Here is an 18,539-nt window from a genome sequence, read left to right on the forward strand (position 1 = left end):
TGTCTTAACAGATGAATTGAGTTTCTTTTGGGTAGCATATAGTTGTGTTATGGTTTCTTATTCATTCAGTGGATCTATATCTTTTAATGGGAAATTTTAATCAGTTTACATTCAAGGTTACTCTTGATATGTGAGGACTTATTTCTGTCATTTTATCAATTGTCTTCTGGTTGTATTTCTTTTGTTATTTCTCTCTTATTATATATCCTAATGGTTTGATTTTCTGGTGTGGTAACGTTTGAGTCCTTTTTCTTCCTTATTTGTATCTTTGCTGTACCAGTTAGTTTTATACTTTCATGCATTTTCGTGACAGTAGATATCACCCCTTCACTTTGAGGTGAAAAAGTCCCCAAGCAATCCTTGTAGGGCAGATCTAGTGGTGATGAATTTCCTCCTTTCTTTTTCTTTTCTTTTTGGCTTGGAAATGTTTTTATTTCTCTTTCATTTTTGAAGGATAGCCTTTCTGGGTATTCCTGGCTACCAGAATATATCATCCCTTTCTCTTCTGGCCTATAAGATTTCTGTTAAAAATTCATTGTTAGTCTAATAGGAATTCATTTCTATGTGACGTCTCTCTTGTTTTTAGAATTATTTGTCTTTGAGTTTTTTTTTTTTTTTTTTTACTATAAGTTTTAGGGTACATGTGCACAACATGCAGGTTAGTTGCATATGTATACATGTGCCATGTTGGTGTGCTGTACCCATTAACTCGTCATTTAACATTAGGTATTTCTCCTAATGCTATCCCTCCCCCCTCCCCCCACCCCACAATAGGCCCTGGTGTGTGATGTTCCCCTTCCTGTGTCCATGTGTTCTCATTGTTCAATTCCCACCTATGAGTGAGAACATGTGGTGTTTGGCTTATTGTCCTTGTGATAGTTAGCTGAGAATGATGGTTTTCAGCTTCATCCACTTCCCTACAAAGGACATGAACTCATCATTTTTTATGGCTGCATAGTATTTCATGGTGTATATGTGCCACATTTTCTTAATCCAATCTATCATTGTTGGACATTTGGGTTGGTTCCAAGTCTTTGCTATTGTGAATAGTGCCACAATAAACATATGTGTGCATGTGTCTTTATAGCAGCATGATTTATAGTCCTTTGGGTATATACCCAGTAATGGGATTGCTGGGTCAAACGGTATGTCTAGTTCTAGATCCCTGAGGAATCACCACACTGACTTCCACAATGGTTGAACTAGTTTACAGTCCCACCAACAGTGTAAAAGTGTTCCTGTTTCTCCACATCCTCTCCAGCACCTGTTGTTTCCTGACTTTTTAATGATGGCCATTCTAACTGGTGTGAGATGGTATCTCATTGTGGTTTTGATTTGCATTTCTCTGATGGCCAGTGATGATGAGCATTTTTTCATGGGTCTGTTGGCTGCATAAATGTCTTCTTTTGAGAAGTGTCTGTTCACATCCTTCACCCACTTTTTGATGGGGTTGTTTGTTTTTTTCTTGTAAATTTGTTTGAGTTCATTGTAGATTCTGGATATTAGCCCTTTGTCAGATGAGTAGGTTGCAAAAATTTTCTCCCATTCTGTAGGTTGCCTGTTCACTCTGATGGTAGTTTCTTTTGCTGTGCAGAAGCTCTTTAGTTTAATTAGATCCCATTTGTCAATTTTGGCTTTTGTTGCCATTGCTTTTGGTATTTTAGACATGAAGTCCTTGCCCATGCCTGTGTCCTGAATGGTATTGCCTAGGTTTTCTTCTAGGGTTTTTATGGTTTTGGATCTAACATGTAAGTCTTTAATCCATCTTGAATTAATTTTTGTATAAGGTGTAAGGAAGGGATCCAGTTTCAGCTTTCTACATATGGCTAGCCAGTTTTCCCAGCACCATTTATTAAATAGGGAATCATTTCCCCATTTCTTGTTTTCGTCAGGTTTGTCAAAGATCAGATGGTTGTAGATGTGTGGCATTATTTCTGAGGGCTGTGTTCTGTTCCATTGGTCTATATCTCTGTTTTGGTACCAGTACCATGCTGTTTTGGTTACTGTAGCCTTGTAGTATAGTTTGAAGTCAGGTAACGTGATACCTCCAGCTTTGTTCTTTTGGCTTAGGATTGACTTGGCAATGCGGGCTATTTTTTGGTTCCATATGAACTTTAAAGTAGTTTTTCCCAATTCTGTGAAGAAAGTCATTGGTAGCTTGATGGGGATGGCATTGAATGTATAAATTACCTTGGGCAGTATGGCCATTTTCATGATATTGGTTCTTCCTACCCATGAGCATGGAATGTTCTTCCATTTGTTTTTATCCTCTTTTATTTCATTGAGCAGTGGTTTGTAGTTCTCCTTGAAGAAGTCCTTCACATACCTTGTAAGTTGGATTCCTATGTATTTTATTCTCTTGGAAGCAATTGTGAATGGGAGTTCACTCATGATTTGGCTCTCTGTCTGTTATTGGTGTTTAAGAATGCTTGTGATTTTTGCACATTGATTTTGTGTCCTGAGACTTTGCTGAAGTTGCCTGTCAGCTTAAGGAGATTTGGTGCTGAGATGATGGGGTTTTCTAGATATACAATCATGTCATCTGCAAACAGGGACAATTTGACTTCCTCTTTTCCTACTTGATTACCCTTTATTTCCTTCTCCTGCCTGATTGCCCTGGCCAGAACTTCCAACACTATGTTGAATAGGAGTGGTGAGAAAGGGCATCCCTGTCTTGTGCCAGTTTTCAAAGGGAATGCTTCCAGTTTTTGCCCATTCAGTATGACATTGGCTGTGGGTTTGTCATAGATAGCTCTTATTATTTTGAGATACGTCCCATCAATACCTAATTTATTGAGAGCTTTTAGCATGAAGTGTTGTTGAATTTTCTCAAACGCCTTTTCTGCATCTATTGAGATAATTATGTGGCTTTTGTCTTTGTTTCTGTTTATATGCTGGATTACGTTTATTGATTTGCGTATGTTGAACCAGCCTTGCATCCCAGGGGTGAAGCCCACTTGATCATGGTGGATAAGCTTTTTGATATGCTGCTGGATTCCGTTTGCCAGTATTTTATTGAGGATTTTTGCATCAATGTTCGTCAGGAATATTCGTCTAAAATTCTCTTTTTTTGTTGTGTCTCTGCCAGGCTTTGGTATCAGGATGATGCTGGCCTGATAAAATGAGTTAGGGAGGATTCCCTCTTTTTCTGTTGATTGGAATAGTTTCAGAAGAAATGGTACCAGTTCTTCCTTGTACCTCTGGTAGAATTCAGCTGTGAATCCATCTGGTCCTGGACTTTTTTTGTTTGGTAAGCTATTAGTTATTGCCTCAATTTCAGAGCCTGTTATTGGCCTATTCAGAGATTCAGCTTCTTCCTGGTTTAGTCTTGGGAGAGTGTATGTGTCAAGGAATTTACCCTTTTCTTCTAGATTTTCTAGTTTATTTGCATAGAAGTGTTTATAGTATTCTCTGATGGTAGTTTGTATTTCTGTGGGATCTGTGGTGATATCCCCTTTATCATTTTTTATTGCATCTATTTGATTCTTCTCTCTTTTCTTCTTTATTAGTCTTGCTAGTGGTCTATCAATTTTGTTGATCTTTTCAAAAAACCAGCTCCTGGATTCATTGATTTTTTGAAAGGTTTTTTGTGTCTCTATGTCCTTTAGTTCTGCTCTGATCTTAGTTATGTCTTGCCTTCTGCTAGCTTTTGAATGTGTTTGCTCTTGCTTCTCTCGTTCTTTTAATTGTGATGTTAGGGTGTCAATTTTAGATGTTTCCTGCTTTCTCTTGTAGACATTTAGTGCTATAAATTTCCCTCTACACACTGCTTTGAATGTGTCCCAGAGATTCTGGTATGTTGTGTCTTTGTTCTCATTGGTTTCAAAGAACATCTTTATTTCTGCGTTCATTTCTTTATGTGCCCAGTGGTCATTCAGGAGCAGGTTGTTCAGTTTCCATGTAGTTGAGTGGTTTTGAGTTTCTTAATCCTGAGTTCTAGTTTGATTGCACTGTGGCCTGAGAGACAGTTTGTTATAATTTCTGTTCTTTTACATTTGCTGAGGAGTGCTTTACTTCCAACTATGTGGTCAATTTTGGAATAAGTGCAGTGTGGTGCTGAGAAGAATGTATATTCTGTTGATTTGGATGGAGAGTTATGTAAATGTCTATTAGGTCTGCTTGTTGCAGAGCTGAGTTCAATTCCTGGATATCCTTGTTAACTTTCTGTCTGGTTGATCTGTCTAATATTGACAGTGGGGTGTTAAAGTCTCCCATTATTATTGTGTGGGAGTCTAAGTCTCTTTCTAGGTCTCTAAGGACTTGCTTTATGAATCTGGGTGCTGCTGGATTGGGTGCATGTATTTAGGATAGTTAGCTCTTCTTGTTGAATTGATCCCTTTACCATTATGTAATGTCCTTCTTTGTCTCTTTCGATCTTTGTTGGTTTAAAATCTGTTTTATCTGAGACTAGGATTGCAACCCCTGCCTTTTTTTGTTTTCCATTTGCTTGGTAGATATTCCTCCATCCCTTTATTTTGAGCCTGTGTATGTCTCTGCACATGAGATGGGTTTCCTGAATACAGCACACTGATGGGTCTTGATTCTTTATCCAATTTGCCAGTCTGTGTCTTTTAATTGAAGCATTTAGCATTTAAGGTTAATATTGTTATGTGTTACGTTTAAGGTTAATATTGTTATGTGTGAATTTCATCCTGTCATTATGATGTTAGCTGGTTGATGCAGTTTCTTCGTAGCCTTGATGGTCTTTACAATTTGGCATGATTTTGCAGTGGCTGGTACTGGTTGTTCCTTTCCATGTTTAGTGCTTCCTTCAGGAGCTCTTTTAGGGCAGGCCTGGTGGTGACAAAATCTCTCAGCATTTGCTTGTCTATAAAGGATTTTATTTCTCCTTCACTTATGAAGCTTAGTTTGGCTGGATATGAAATTCTGGGTTGAAAATTCTTTTCTTTAAGAATGTTGAATATTGGCCCCCACTGTCTTCTGGCTTGTAGAGTTTCTGCCTGGAGATCAGCTGTTAGTCTGATGGGCTTCCCTTTGTGGGTAACCCAACCTTTCTCTCTGGCTGCCCTTAACATTTTTTCCTTCATTTCAACTTTGGTGAATCTGACAATTATGTGTCTTGGAGTTGCTCTTCTCGAGGAGTATCTTTGTGGCATTCTCTGTTGAATGTTGGCCTGCCTTCCTAGACTGGGGAAGTTCTCCTGGATAATATCCTGCAGAGTGTTTTCCAATTCGATTCCATTCTCCCTGTCACTTTCAGGTACACCACTCAGACATAGATTTGGTCTTTTCACATAGTGCCATAATTCTTGGAGGCTTTGTTCATTTCTTTTTATTCTTTTTTCTCTAAACTTCTCTTCTCGCTTCATTTCATTCATTTGATCTTCCATCACCGACACCCTTTCTTCCAGTTGATGGAATTGGCTACTGAGGCTTGTGCATTCGTCACGTAATTCTCATGCCTGGGTTTTCAGCTCCATCAGGTCCTTTAAGGACTTCTCTGCATTGGTTATTCTAGTTAGCTGTTTGTCTAATTTTTTTTCAAGGTTTTTAACTTCTTTGCCATGGATTCGAACTTCCTCCTTTAGCTCGGAGTAGTTTGATCGTCTGAAGCCTTCTTCTCTCAACTCGTCAAAGTCATTCTCCATCCATCTTTGTTCCATCGCTGGTGAGGAGCTGTGTTCCTTTGGAGTAGGAGAGACGCTCTGATTTTTAGAGTTTCCAGTTTTTGTGCTCTGTTTTTTCCCCATCTTTGTGGTTTTATCTACCTTTGGTCTTTGATGATGGTGATGTACAGATGGGGTTTTGGTGTGGGTGTCCTTTCTGTTTGTTAGTTTTCCTTCTAACAGTCAGGACCCTCAGCTGCAGGTCTGTTGGAGTTTGCTGGAGGTCCACTCCAGACCATTTGCCTGGGTATCAGCAGTGGAGGCTGCAGAACAGCAGATATTGGTGAGCAGCAAATGTTGCTGCCTGATCGTTCCTCTGGAAGTTTTGTCTCAGAGGAGTACCCGGCCGTGTGAGGTGTCAGTCTGCCCCTACTGGGGGGTGCATCCCAGTTAGGCAACTCGGGGGTCAGGGACCCACTTGAGGCGGCAGTCTATCCATTCTCAGATCTCCAGCTGCGTGCTGGGAGAACCACTACTCTCCTCAAAGCTGTCAGACAGGGACATTTAAGTGTGGAGAGGATTCTGCTGCCTTTTGTTTGGCTATGCCCTGCCCCCAGCGGTGGAGTCTACAGAGGCAGGCAGGCCTCCTTGTGCTGCGGTGGGCTCCACCCAGTTCGAGCTTTCTGGCTGCTTTGTTTACCTACTCAAGCCTTGGCAGTGGTGGCGCCCCTCCCCCAGCCTTGCTGTCGCCTTGCAGTTTGTTCTCAGACTGCTGTGCTAGCAATGATCGAGGCTCCATGGGTGTAGGACCCTCCGAGCCAGGTGCGGGATATATTCTCCTGGTGTGCCATTTGCTAAGACTGTTGGAAAAGTGCAGTATTAGGGTGGGAGTGACCCGATTTTCCAGGTGCCGTCTGTCACCCCTTTCTTTGACTAGGACAGGGAACTCCCTGACCCCTTGCACTTCCTGGATGAGGCGATGCCTCATCCTGCTTTGTCTCACTCTCAGTGCGCTTCACCCACTGTCCTGCACACACTTTCTGACAGTCCCCAGTGAGATGAACCCAGTACCTCAGTTGGAAATGCAGAAATCACCTGTCTTCTGCGTCGCTCACACTGGGAGCTGTAGACTGGAGCTGTTCCTATTCGGCCATCCGAGTTTTTATTTATTTATTTTTTTGAGTTAGAGTCTTGCTCCGTCACCCAGGCTGGAGTATAATGGTGGCATCTCAGCTCACTGCAACCTCTGCCTCCTGGGTGCAAGCAATTCTCGTGCCTCAACCTCCTGAATAACTGGAACTACAGGCATGCCACCACACCCAGCTAATTTTTGTATTTTTAGTTCAGATGGATTTTTGCCATGTTCGCCACGCTGGTCTTGAACTCCTGACCTCAGGTGATCTGCCCACTTCGGCCTCCCAAAGTACTGGGATTAGAGGCATGAACCACCGCGCCTGACCTGTCTTTGACTTTTGACTGTTTGACTATAATGTGGTGGGAGATAAGACCTTTTTGGGTTGTATTTGTTTTGGGATCTTTTAGTTATCTGGATATCTAAATTGCTTGGTAGTCTTGAGAAGTTTTCAGCTATTATTTTATCAAATAGGTTTTCTATACCATTAACCTTTTCTTCACCTTTCGGGATACTCAACATTTGAATATTTTATCACTTTATGGTGTGTCATATGTCACGTCTTTCTACATTTCTTCTTCTTTTTTTTAAATTCATCTGACTGGGTTATTTTGAAAGACCTGTCTTTAAGTTCTGAAACTCTTCTGTTTGATCTAATCTATTGATGCTCCTGGTTGTATTTTTCATTTCATTCATTGACTTTTTCAGTTCCAGGACTTCTTTTTTGTGATATCTGTCTTTGTGAATTTCTCATTTATGTTCTAAATTGTTTTGCTGATTTCTTTGTATTTTTTTATCTGTGTTCTTTGTTATCTCACTTAGCTTCTTTTATATGATGATTTTGAATTCTTTTTCAGGTATTTCATAAATTTCTTTTTTGTTAAAATCTGTTGTTGGAGAATTGTGTTCTTTTGAAGGTGCCATATTTCCTTGCTTTTTCATGTTTGTGTTCTTTTATTGATATATGTGCACCAGATGTGATAGTTTCTCCTTTTGATTTTTTAGATTGGCTTTCACAGGGGAAGACTTTTTCCTGTAGGTGTATCCATAAAGTTGGTTGGGTAGGCTTGGATTTTGATTCTGGATACATGCAGTAGTGTAGTCTCTGTATAATTTCTTCAACTGTACACACTGTCTGTGGTGTCTGATTTCCTCATTGACTTAGGCCACAAAATTGTTAGAGGAGGCTGTGGTGAGATTTTTCTGGGGATGGGATGCCAGGTGGGCCAGTCTTTGGGCCCCAGTTGCATGCTGAGTGTGCCTGTTCTTGGGTTTCTAGACAGCATGTTTAGGCGCTGGCATTGACAGATCCAGGTGGGCCAATTCTTGATCCTCCTGGTAGCTTGCTCAGGTTCTGGTTGTGGTAATGGCAAACCAGGTGGGTGGGTAAGTCCTTGGGCCCCTATACAGTGTATGTGGCATGGGTGATGATAATCATGGTGGTGGGACGGACAACCCTCAGGTTTCCAGGTGGCATTTGTTGGTGATAGTGGTAGCCTTGACAGGTTGGCCTGGCTAGTCCCTAGGCCCCGGGTGGTGTGTGTGTGTGGGTGCTGGCAGTGGTGGTAGCAGCAGGCTGGGGAAGACCATCCTCAGGCACTGGGAAGGAATGTGCAGATGCCAGCTGTGGTGGATGGATGGGGCAATCTCCAGGCCTCTGGATGGGTAGATTGCACACTGGTGGCAGGTTTTCTGGGTCTGTTGTTAGACTCAGGTGGTGTGCACATGTACCTGGGGCAACTGATGGAGTAAGATGATCCCCAGACCCCCAGGAGGTATGCTTGGGCACTGGGGGCTAGTGCTAGGTGAGGCAGGCCTCTTAAGTCCTTACAGTGGTGTACATGGGCACAGGCTATGGTGGGTGGGGCAGGACAAGCCCCAGGACTCTGGAAGGCCTACAAGTGGCACTGGTGGTGGCAGGTGGTGTGGGGCTATTATTAAGCCCCCTGGTGGTGTATGTGTGTGCATCAGGGGTGGCTGATGGGGCAAGACAATTCCTGGGACTTCAAGCATCATGCTTGGACTTGGCAGATGCAGGGGTGTGTGGAAGGGATGGTGCCAGGCTGGGTGGGCCTCTCCTCAGGCCCCCTGATTGTGCATGGGTGTAGGCTGTAGTGAACAGGGCAGGCTGGTCCCCAGTGTTTGAGCAGTGTGCCTGGGTAGCAGTGGCAGCAGAGGCAGTGGGTGGGGAAAGCCTGTCCTCAGGGGCATGCAAGTGTGAGGTGACTCTGCTGCTAGGGGGAGGCAGTTTCTATCTTTGGCAGCTGCCTGAGGCAGGCAGATTTCAGGCTCTGGGTAGAGCATGCTTTGAGAATTGGCAGTGGCAGTTGACGCGGAGAACCTATCTTCAGCGCATGCACAAGTGTGTGGCCACCCTGTCACTGGGGGCAGCTATAAGTGATAGCAGTCCCAGGCCGGCAGGCTTCTGTCTCTGGGGAGCACATGCTGTGGCACCCTTTGTACCAGGGGTAGTCTTCATGGTGTGCTACACCACCTTTTCCCTAATGTGCAGGATACCGTGGGCTAGAGTACTGGGGGGCTCTGCTGAACTACAGGGTCCAACCGGTGTCTTACTGCAGCATCCATCTAGGTGGACATGGGAAAATGTCAGTGGGGATCCAGGGATATGTAGATGCAAGGGTTTTTGGGCCCTGGGGCAGGATACCATCTGTTGGGGCCTGGGCTATCAAATGATGCTCTGAAGGAGCTGCTTCGTATTTGGGGTTTGTTTGGGACCTGGCATTAACTCCCTTACTAGAGCAGTGCCACCTCAGGGACTTTGGGGGCCTTCCCATTCCATTCTCAGAGCCCGTGAGGGTTGAGGGATTCTAATGTGGCCAGGATTATAGGAGTCTGTGATGAGAATGTGGACTGCTGGGGATCTCTCATTTAACCTTTTCCCACACTGGGGAGCTTCTCCGGGCTCTGCTAATGTAGGGAGGCTGGGCTATCTGCCTAGCCTCCCTCTCCTTCTGTGCCCCAGGTGTTTCCTGTCACTTCTATGTTGAATTCCAGTGTGTTCTCTTTCATATTCTCTTTAAAGTGTAACTATCTACTGACTACTTTGATTCTTTGTGGAAAAGTGTCCTATGCCTCTAGTCAGCCACCTTGAAACTATCTTCCAGTTTTTAAATTTTATTAGTTAGTAAGGTCGGTCTGGCCCCTGTTATTTCATTTTAGTCAGGTGGAGATCCTGAAATTCATTCTTCAGGAAATTCATTCAGGAGTCAGACTGCTGTTTTCCAAGGCAAAATGTCAATTTTACTTTTGTGCTCAGAACATTTATTTCAATGATATCTTATTGTTCTTTTCAAAAGCAAGGCTCAGCATAATCTGGGCCCTTTTGTACTTTATAGCCCTAGGTCATAAGTTTTCTTTCACTGATTCTATTCCAGCTTTACCCTTCTGTTTCTCAAACATGCTGCAAATTTTGCATTTTTACTGATTATGCAGTTTGCCTATTCCTGTTTTCATGTATCTAACCATTCTGTATCTTTAGCGTATTTATCACTTCCTTACTCTAGTGACTTTCCTGACCAAACTCTCTGAAACATGACCTCCAACACAAGGCATCCCATCATGTGATCTGGTAGTATTTGTAATTATCTTTTATATTTATTTACTTCTGTATTTCTTATCCACTGTATTTGTTAGTGGTTCATTGTCTTTTATTTGTTTATTATCATCCTTCACTAGACTATAACCTGTGTTGTCTCCCTACTACATAGTAGACACATTAAATATTTGTTGAATACACATAAAAGGCTTATTTAGATAATGAATGTTTTTATTAACTTTTAGTCCATAATTTTTAATGAATTTTATATTTATCTATAGGAAAACATAAATTGTTTAAATTTTAAATTTAAATTTAAATTGGACTTGTCTTAATTCTTTTCAGTTTTTTAGGATAATTGCTCTCTGTCATCTCTAGAAGTAAGAATCCTTTCCAACTTTAGTTCCCAAATCAGATGCCATCTGCCTAATTTGTCTCAAGCAGAAGAATCTCTTCTTTCCTCCGTTTACTGTTTTAGCATTTGACTGTAGGATAATACCTGTCACTTTGTAATTTTTTTCTTCCTCTTTTATACTGTAAATTTCTTGTGGCAATAACTACTCTACATTTCTGTATTGTCCACATCTCTTAGTGAGTGATTCCACTGAGTCAGATGCTTAAAATACCTTTTAAAAATCGTGATTTTGGAAAATGGCAGATAAGAGACAGGACTAGTATGCAGCTCCCACTTGGAGAGAACAGCATGTGGAGACTCACATCATGAACTTTTACTCCAAAAAGCACTGCAGAAACATACCAGGAAAGCCAAAGAATTCAAAGACCCTTTGAAAGATGTGGCTTGCTCTGAAAACTCCGTGAGATAGCCAAAAAATTCAGTTCCCAAAGTGTGAGGGGGGGATAGCCTGCTTCCAAACACACATCTCCACTGGGGAACCAGAAATCCAGATCACGGGAGAAGGATTTAACCATACCTAGAGCTGAAATGGAAGTAGGGAGCTAAGCAAAATATAAAAGTGGAAGAAGCAGCTGGAAGAGCCCTGTAGACACTCCTGGTCCCCAGCTTGAGCCGAGGGAAGCCATCCCTGGCCTTGTCTCACAGGGGTCCTTGGGGAAGGTATCCGGTGGAATTGAAGAGGGGCCATAGGGTGAAAGAAGCTTCTAACTGAACTCTGTAATAATTTTGACTAAGCATGAATTTTCATGAGCAGAATCTTGGCGGCGGGGTGCGAATGGGAAGTGCAGATATGAGTTCAGAAGCTGCAGCCAACAGTGTGGGTAGACAGGGAGGGACAAGGCCTGGGAGCCCTGCTTGCTTTCTTAGTGGGGAGTCTCATAACCTGGGGCAAGATCTCAGCACTGTGTGCCCATTGCCTGGATGTAAACTTGGCACTGTTGGTGGGCGTGGTGAGAGTGAGACAGGCTTTACTCGCTGTGTGGGAGCTGAGAGAAGCCTATCACTGGAGGCTTTCTCTCTGTGATGAACTGTATGATGCAGCAGAGGTAGCCATAATCCTCTGTGGAACATAACTTCATTGGCGTGAGAACCACCCCCATCCCCCACAGTGGCTGCAGCAAGCACTGCCCAAGGAGGGTCTGAGCACAGACCTTTCTAACTCTGCCTTTACCTGATTTTTTTTCTCACTTTGGTAGCCAAAGAAAAAGACAAAAACTCTTGGGAACTCTATGGCCCCACCTATTGCTTGAGAAACCTGAAAATTTTTCCTGGCCAATGTAGGGCAAACTTGCATACCCCTTCTACTACCACAGGTGGTGCTGTCTTGAAAGTGCCACCTCTGGGCTGGAGGCCAGCCAACTCAGTCCATTACAGCAACTCAGAACAAGCCTCCTCCAAAGAAGGAGAAAACAACAGCTAATTCTACCACGTGCAACATCCTGGCTATCCAGAGGTCTGAGTCTGTTCATGTGACAACTTCACTGCTAGCATAAGCAGCATTTGAGAAAACCAGTGCACTAAACAAAACTACAACCAAGGACTCCCACAGAGTCCACATCAGTCCCCTGCCACCTTCATTGGAGCAGGTGCTGGTAACCACGCCTGGGAGACCTGAAGATGGATAACCTCATCACATCACAGGACTCTTTGTAGACATTCCCCAGCACCAACCTGGAGCCTGATAGCCTCACTGGGGGGCTAGACCCAATCACTGCAGTCTGGCTCACATGCAGCCCCACCCATAGGGGAACAGGGAGAGCACCACATCAAAGGATCACCCTGTGGGACAAAAGAATCTGAACAGCAGCCCCTGTTTTCCAGATCCTTTCCACTGAAACAGTCCATCCAAATGAGAAGGAACCAGAAAAGTAATTCTGGTACTATGACAAAACAAGTTTCTGTAACATCCCCAAAAGACCACACTCGTTCTCCAGCAATGGATCCAAACCAAGAAGAAATCTCTGAATTGCCAGATAAAGAATTCAGAAGGTTGATTAATATGCTACTCAGGGAGGTACTAGAAAAAGGAGAACACCAACTTAAGGAAATTAAAAAAAAACAAACCAGATATGGATGAAAAGGTCTCCAGAGAAATAGATGTCATAAAGAAAAGACAATCAAAACTTCTGTAAGTGAAAGATGCACTTAGAGAAATACAAAGTACACTGGAAAGTTTCAACAATAGAATCGAACAAGTAGAAGAAAGAACTTGAGTTTGAAGACAAGGCTTTTGAATTAACCCAATCCAGCAAAGACAAAGAAAAACTAATTAATAAAAAATAAATGAACAAAGCCTTCAAAAAATTTGGGATTATGTTAAACAACCAAACATAAGAATAATCAGTGTTCCTGAGTAAGAAGAGAAATCTAAAAGTTTGGAAAACTTATTTGAGGGAATAATCGAGGATAACTTCCCTAGTCTTACTAGAGATCTAGATATTCAAATACAAGAAGCTCAAAGAACACCCAGGAAATTCATCACAAAAAGATGATCACCTAGGTACATAGTTATCAAGTTATCTAAAGTCAAGACGGAGGAAATAATTTTAAGAACTGTGAGGCAAAAGCTTCAGGTAACCTACAAAGGAAAACCTATAAGATTAACAAGAGATTTCTCAGCAGAAACCCTACAAGCCAGAAGGAATTGGGATCCTATCTTTAGCCTCCTTAAACAAAATAATATCAGCCAAAGATTTTGTATCCATTAAAACTAAGCTTCATAATATGAGATAAAGTATTTTTCAGACAAACATGCTGAGAGAATTCACCACTACCAAACCAGCACTACAAGAAATGCTAAAAGGAGTTCTAAATTTTGAAATAAAACCTTGAAATACACCAAAATAGAACCTCCTTAAAGCATACATCTCACAGGGCTTGTAAAACAATAACACAATGAAAAAAAAACACCAAGATATCCAGGCAACAACTAACATGATGAATAGAAAAGTACTTCACATGTCAATACTAACATTGAATATAAATGGCCTAAATGCTTCACTTAAAAGATACAGAATGTCAGAATGAATAAAAATCCATCCACCAAGTATCTGTTGTCTTCAAGAGACTCATGTAGCACATAAGAATTCACATAAACTTAAGGTGAAGAGGTGGAAAAAGATATTCCATGCAAACAGAAACCAAAAGCAAGCAGGCGTACCTATTCTTATATCATACAAAACAGACTTTAAAGCAAAAACAGTTAAAAAAGACAAAGAACGACATTATATAATGATAAAAAGATTAGTACAACAGGAAAATATCACAATCCTAAATACACATGCACCTAACACAGGAGCTCCCAAATTTATAAAACAATTACTACTAGACCTAAGAAATGAGATAGGTGGCAAATAATAGTGGGGGATTTCAGTACCCCACTGACAACATTAGAGAGGTCATCAAGACAGAAAGTCAACAAAGAAACAATAGGCTTAAACTGTACCCTAGAACAAATGCACTTAACAGATATTTACAGAATATTGTACCGAAAAACTGCAGAATATACATTCTTTTCATCAGCACATGGAACATTCTCCAAGATAGACCATATGATAGGCTGCAAAACAAGTCATAATAAATTTAAGAAAACAGAAATTATATCAAGTACTCTCTCAGATAACAGTGGGATAAAATTGGAAATCAACTCCAAAAGGAACCCTGAAAACTGTACAAATACATGGAAATTAAATAATCTGCTCCTAAATGATCTTTGGGTCAACAATGAAATCAAGATGGCAATCTAAACATTCTTTGAACTGAACAGTAGTAGTGACATAACCTATCAAAACCTCTGGAATACAGCAAAAGTGGTGCTAAGAGGAAAGTTAATAGCATTAAATGCCTACATCAAAAAGTCTGGAAGTGCACAAATAGACAATCTAAGGTCACACCTCAAGGAACTAGAGAAACAAGAACAAACCAAGCCCAAACCCAGCAGAAGAAAAGAAATATAAAGATCAGAGCAGAACTAAATGAAATTGAAACAAACAGAAAAAACAATACAAAAGATACATGAAATGAAAAGCTGGTTCTTTGAAAAGATAAAATTGATGGACCATTAGCAAGATTAACAAAGAATAGAGAAGACCCAAATAAGCTCAATTAGAAACAAAATGGGAGATATTATAACTGATACTACAGAAATACAAACAATTATTCAAGGCTACTATGAACATCTTTACACATACAAATTAGAAAACCTACAGGAGATTGATAAATTCCTAGAAATATACAACCCACCTAGATCAAACCAGGAAGAAATAGAAACTTTGAACAGACCAATGACAAGTAGTGAGATTGAAATGGGAATTTTAAAACTTGCCAACAAAAAAAAAGTCCGGGACCAGATGGATTCACAGCTGAATTTTATCAGCCATTTAAAGAACTGGTACCAATCCTACTAAAAACTATTCCAAAAGATAAAGAGACAATCCTCCCTAAATCATTCTATGAAGCCAGTATCACCCTAATACCAAAACCAGGAAAAGGCATAACAAAAAAAAAAAAGAAAACTACAGACCAATATTCCTGATGAACATAGATGCAAAAATCCACAACAAAATACTAGCTAACTGAATCCAACAGCATATCCAAAAGATGATACATCACAATCAAGTGAGTTTCATACCAGGGATGCAGGGATGGTTTAACATACGTAAGTCAATAAATATCATACACTATATAAGCAGAATTAAAAACAAGAATTATATGATCATTTCAATAGATGCAGAAAAAGCATTTTACAAAATCTAGCATCACTTTATGATTAAAACCCTCAGTGAAATCAGCATAAAAGGGACATACTTTAAGATAATAAAAGCCATCTATGACAAACCCACAGCCAGCATTATACTGAATGAGGGAAAGTTGAAAGCATTCCCCCCCTAGAACTGGAACAGGACAAGGATGCCCACTTTCACCACTTCTATTCGACATAGTACTGGAAGTCCTAGCCAGAGCAATCAGACAAGAGAAGGAAATAAAGGGCATCCAAATAGATAAAGAGGAACTCAAACTGTTGCTATTCACCAATGACATAATAGTATACCTAGAAAACCCTAAGGACTCATCCAAAAAGCTCCTAGATCTGATAAATGGACTCAGTAAAGTTTCAGGATACAAAATCAATGTACACAATGCAGTAGAACTGCTATACATCAACACTGAATAAGCTGAGAATTAAATCAAGAACTCAACCCCTTTTATAACAGCTGCAAAAAATACAATACTTAGGAATATACCTAACCAAGGAGGTGAAAGATCTCTACAAGAAAAACTAGAAACACTTCTTAAAGAAATCATAGATGACACAAACAAATGGAAACACATCCCATGCTCATGAATGTGTAGAATTAATATTGTAAAAATGACCATACTGCCAAAAGCAATTTATAAATGCAATGCAATTCCCTTCAAAATACTACTGTCATTCTTCGCAGAACTAGAAAAAATATCCTAAAATTCATATGCACCCCAAAAACCCCACAGAGCCAAAGGAAGACTAAGCAAAAAGAACAAATCTGGAGGCATCAAATTACCTGACTTCAAACTATACTACAGGGCTATGGTTACCAAAACAGCATGACACTGGTATAAATATAGGTATGTGGACAGATGGAACAGAATAGAGAACCCAGAAATAAAGCCAAATACTTAAAGTCAACTGATCTTGGACAAAGCAAACCAAAACATAAAGTGGGGAAAGAACACCCTATTCAACAAATGGTGCTGGGATAGTTGGCAAGCCACATGTAGTGTGAAACTGGATCCTCATCTCTCACCTTATATAAAAATCAAGTCAAGATTGATCAAAAACTTTAAGACATGAAGCCATAAAAATTCTAGAAGATAACATTGGAAAAACTCTTCTAGACATTGGCTTAGGCGAAGAGTTCATGACCAAGAACCAAAAGCAAATGCAACAAAAACAAAAAGAAACAAATGGAACCTAATTAAAATAAAAATCTGCACAGCAAAAGAAATAATCAGCAAAGTAAACAGACAACCCAGAAAGTGGGAGAAAATCTTCCCAAACTATGCATCTGACAAAGGACTAATATCCAGAATATACAAGGAACTCAAATCAGCAAGAAAAAAACAAGTAATCCCATCAAAAAATGGGCTAAGTACATGAATAGACAATTTGCAAAAGAAGATATACAAATGGTCAACAGACATGAAAAAATGCTCAACATCACTAAAGATGGAGGAAATGCAAATCAAAACCACAGTGCAGTAACCACCTTACTACTACAGGAATGGTCATAATTTAAAAATGAAAAAATAATAGATGTTGGCATGGATGTGGTGAAAAGGGAATACTTTTACACTGCTGGTGGGTATGTAAACTAGTACAACCACTATGGAAAACAGTATGGAGACTCCTTAAAGAACTAAAAGTGGAACTACCATTTGATCCAGCAATCCCACTACTGGGTATCTACCCAGAGGAAAATCAGTCAGTATATGAAAAAGACACTTGCACGTGTGTGTTTATAGCAGCACAATTCACAATTGCAAAAATATGGAACCAGCCTAAATGCCTATCAACCAATGAGTGGGTGAAGAAAATACACACACACACACACACACACACACACACACACACACACACTCCATGGAATACTACTCAGCCGTAAAAAGGAATGAAATTATGGCATTCACAGTAACCTGGATGGAGCTGGAAACCATTATTCTAACTGAAGTAACTCAGGAATGGAAAACCAAACATTGTTATGTCCTCATTTATAAGTGGCAGCTAAGCTTTGAGGACACAAAGGCATAAGATTGATATAATGGACCGGGTGTGGTGGCCTACACCTATAATCCCAGCACTTTGGGAGGCTGAAGCGGGTGGATCACCTGAGGTCAGGAGTTTGAGACCAGCCTGGCCAACATGGTGAAACCTTGTCTCTACTAAAAACACAAAAATCAGCCGGGCGTGGTGGCACACACCTGTAATCCCAGCTATTCAGGAGGCTGAGGCAGGAGAATTGCTTGAACCCAGGAAGCAGAGGTTGCAGTGGGCCAAGATTGCACTACTGCACTCCAGCCTGAATGAAAAGAGCAAAACTCCGTCTCACACACACACACAAAAAAGATTGATATAATGGATTCTGGGGACTCTGGGGGAGGGTGGGGGAGGGGTGAGGGATAAAATACTATACATTGGGTACAGTGTACACTGCTTGGGTAATGGCGGCACCAAAATCTTAGAAATCACCACTAAAGAACTTGTTCTAACCAAACATCACCTGTTTCCCAAAAACTATTGAAAGAATATTAAAAAAAGATTTACATTTATAGTGTGCTTAACATAAAGTGCATTTACCTCTATTCTTTTATGTAGAGTAACAGATATTTTCCTCATGTTAATGGTGTATATTAGTGCATACTATATACTGTGTCTTTTGGTATAGCAAAATAACATCATTCTGTCTAAAACACCGTTAAGGCCCTCATTGAGAAACAATGTAGGATCATGAGCTGTGAACATTCATGGGTAAAACATTAATCTCTCTCTTTAACAACAAGCTGAGCTCTTTTATCTCTCTGTTGCCAATATATGGCCTGGTACCTGGAACAGAGTAGGTGATCATCAAATATTTAATAAATAACTTAAAAATAAGACTAGAAATCAGAGTTTTAGCAATCTGTGTTTTTTTTTTCCTAATTTTTTTGATACCTCCAACCTCTGGAACAACTCACTTCCAAATAAATTTGTGGTCACTGACAATAAAATAAGAAACATCTTGATTTGTAATTATTTTCCACTATAGCTTTGATTCTTGTACACAAATTGGACTTAACCTAGAATTATTATTTCTGCATTAGAATAGAACTTATAAGTTATCTAATTCATCTAAT

General features: G+C 40.5%; 1 protein-coding gene across 1 annotated transcript in view; it reads left to right on the forward strand.

Annotated features, from left to right (window-relative positions):
* The window catches only part of C11H12orf40 (chromosome 11 C12orf40 homolog), a 90,754-nt gene that overhangs the window by 41,452 nt on the left and 30,763 nt on the right, over positions 1 to 18,539 (forward strand). The window lies entirely within an intron of this gene.

The sequence above is a fragment of the Nomascus leucogenys genome, chromosome 11 (assembly GCF_006542625.1).
Source record: "Nomascus leucogenys isolate Asia chromosome 11, Asia_NLE_v1, whole genome shotgun sequence".
NCBI classification, from domain to species: Eukaryota; Metazoa; Chordata; class Mammalia; order Primates; family Hylobatidae; genus Nomascus; species Nomascus leucogenys.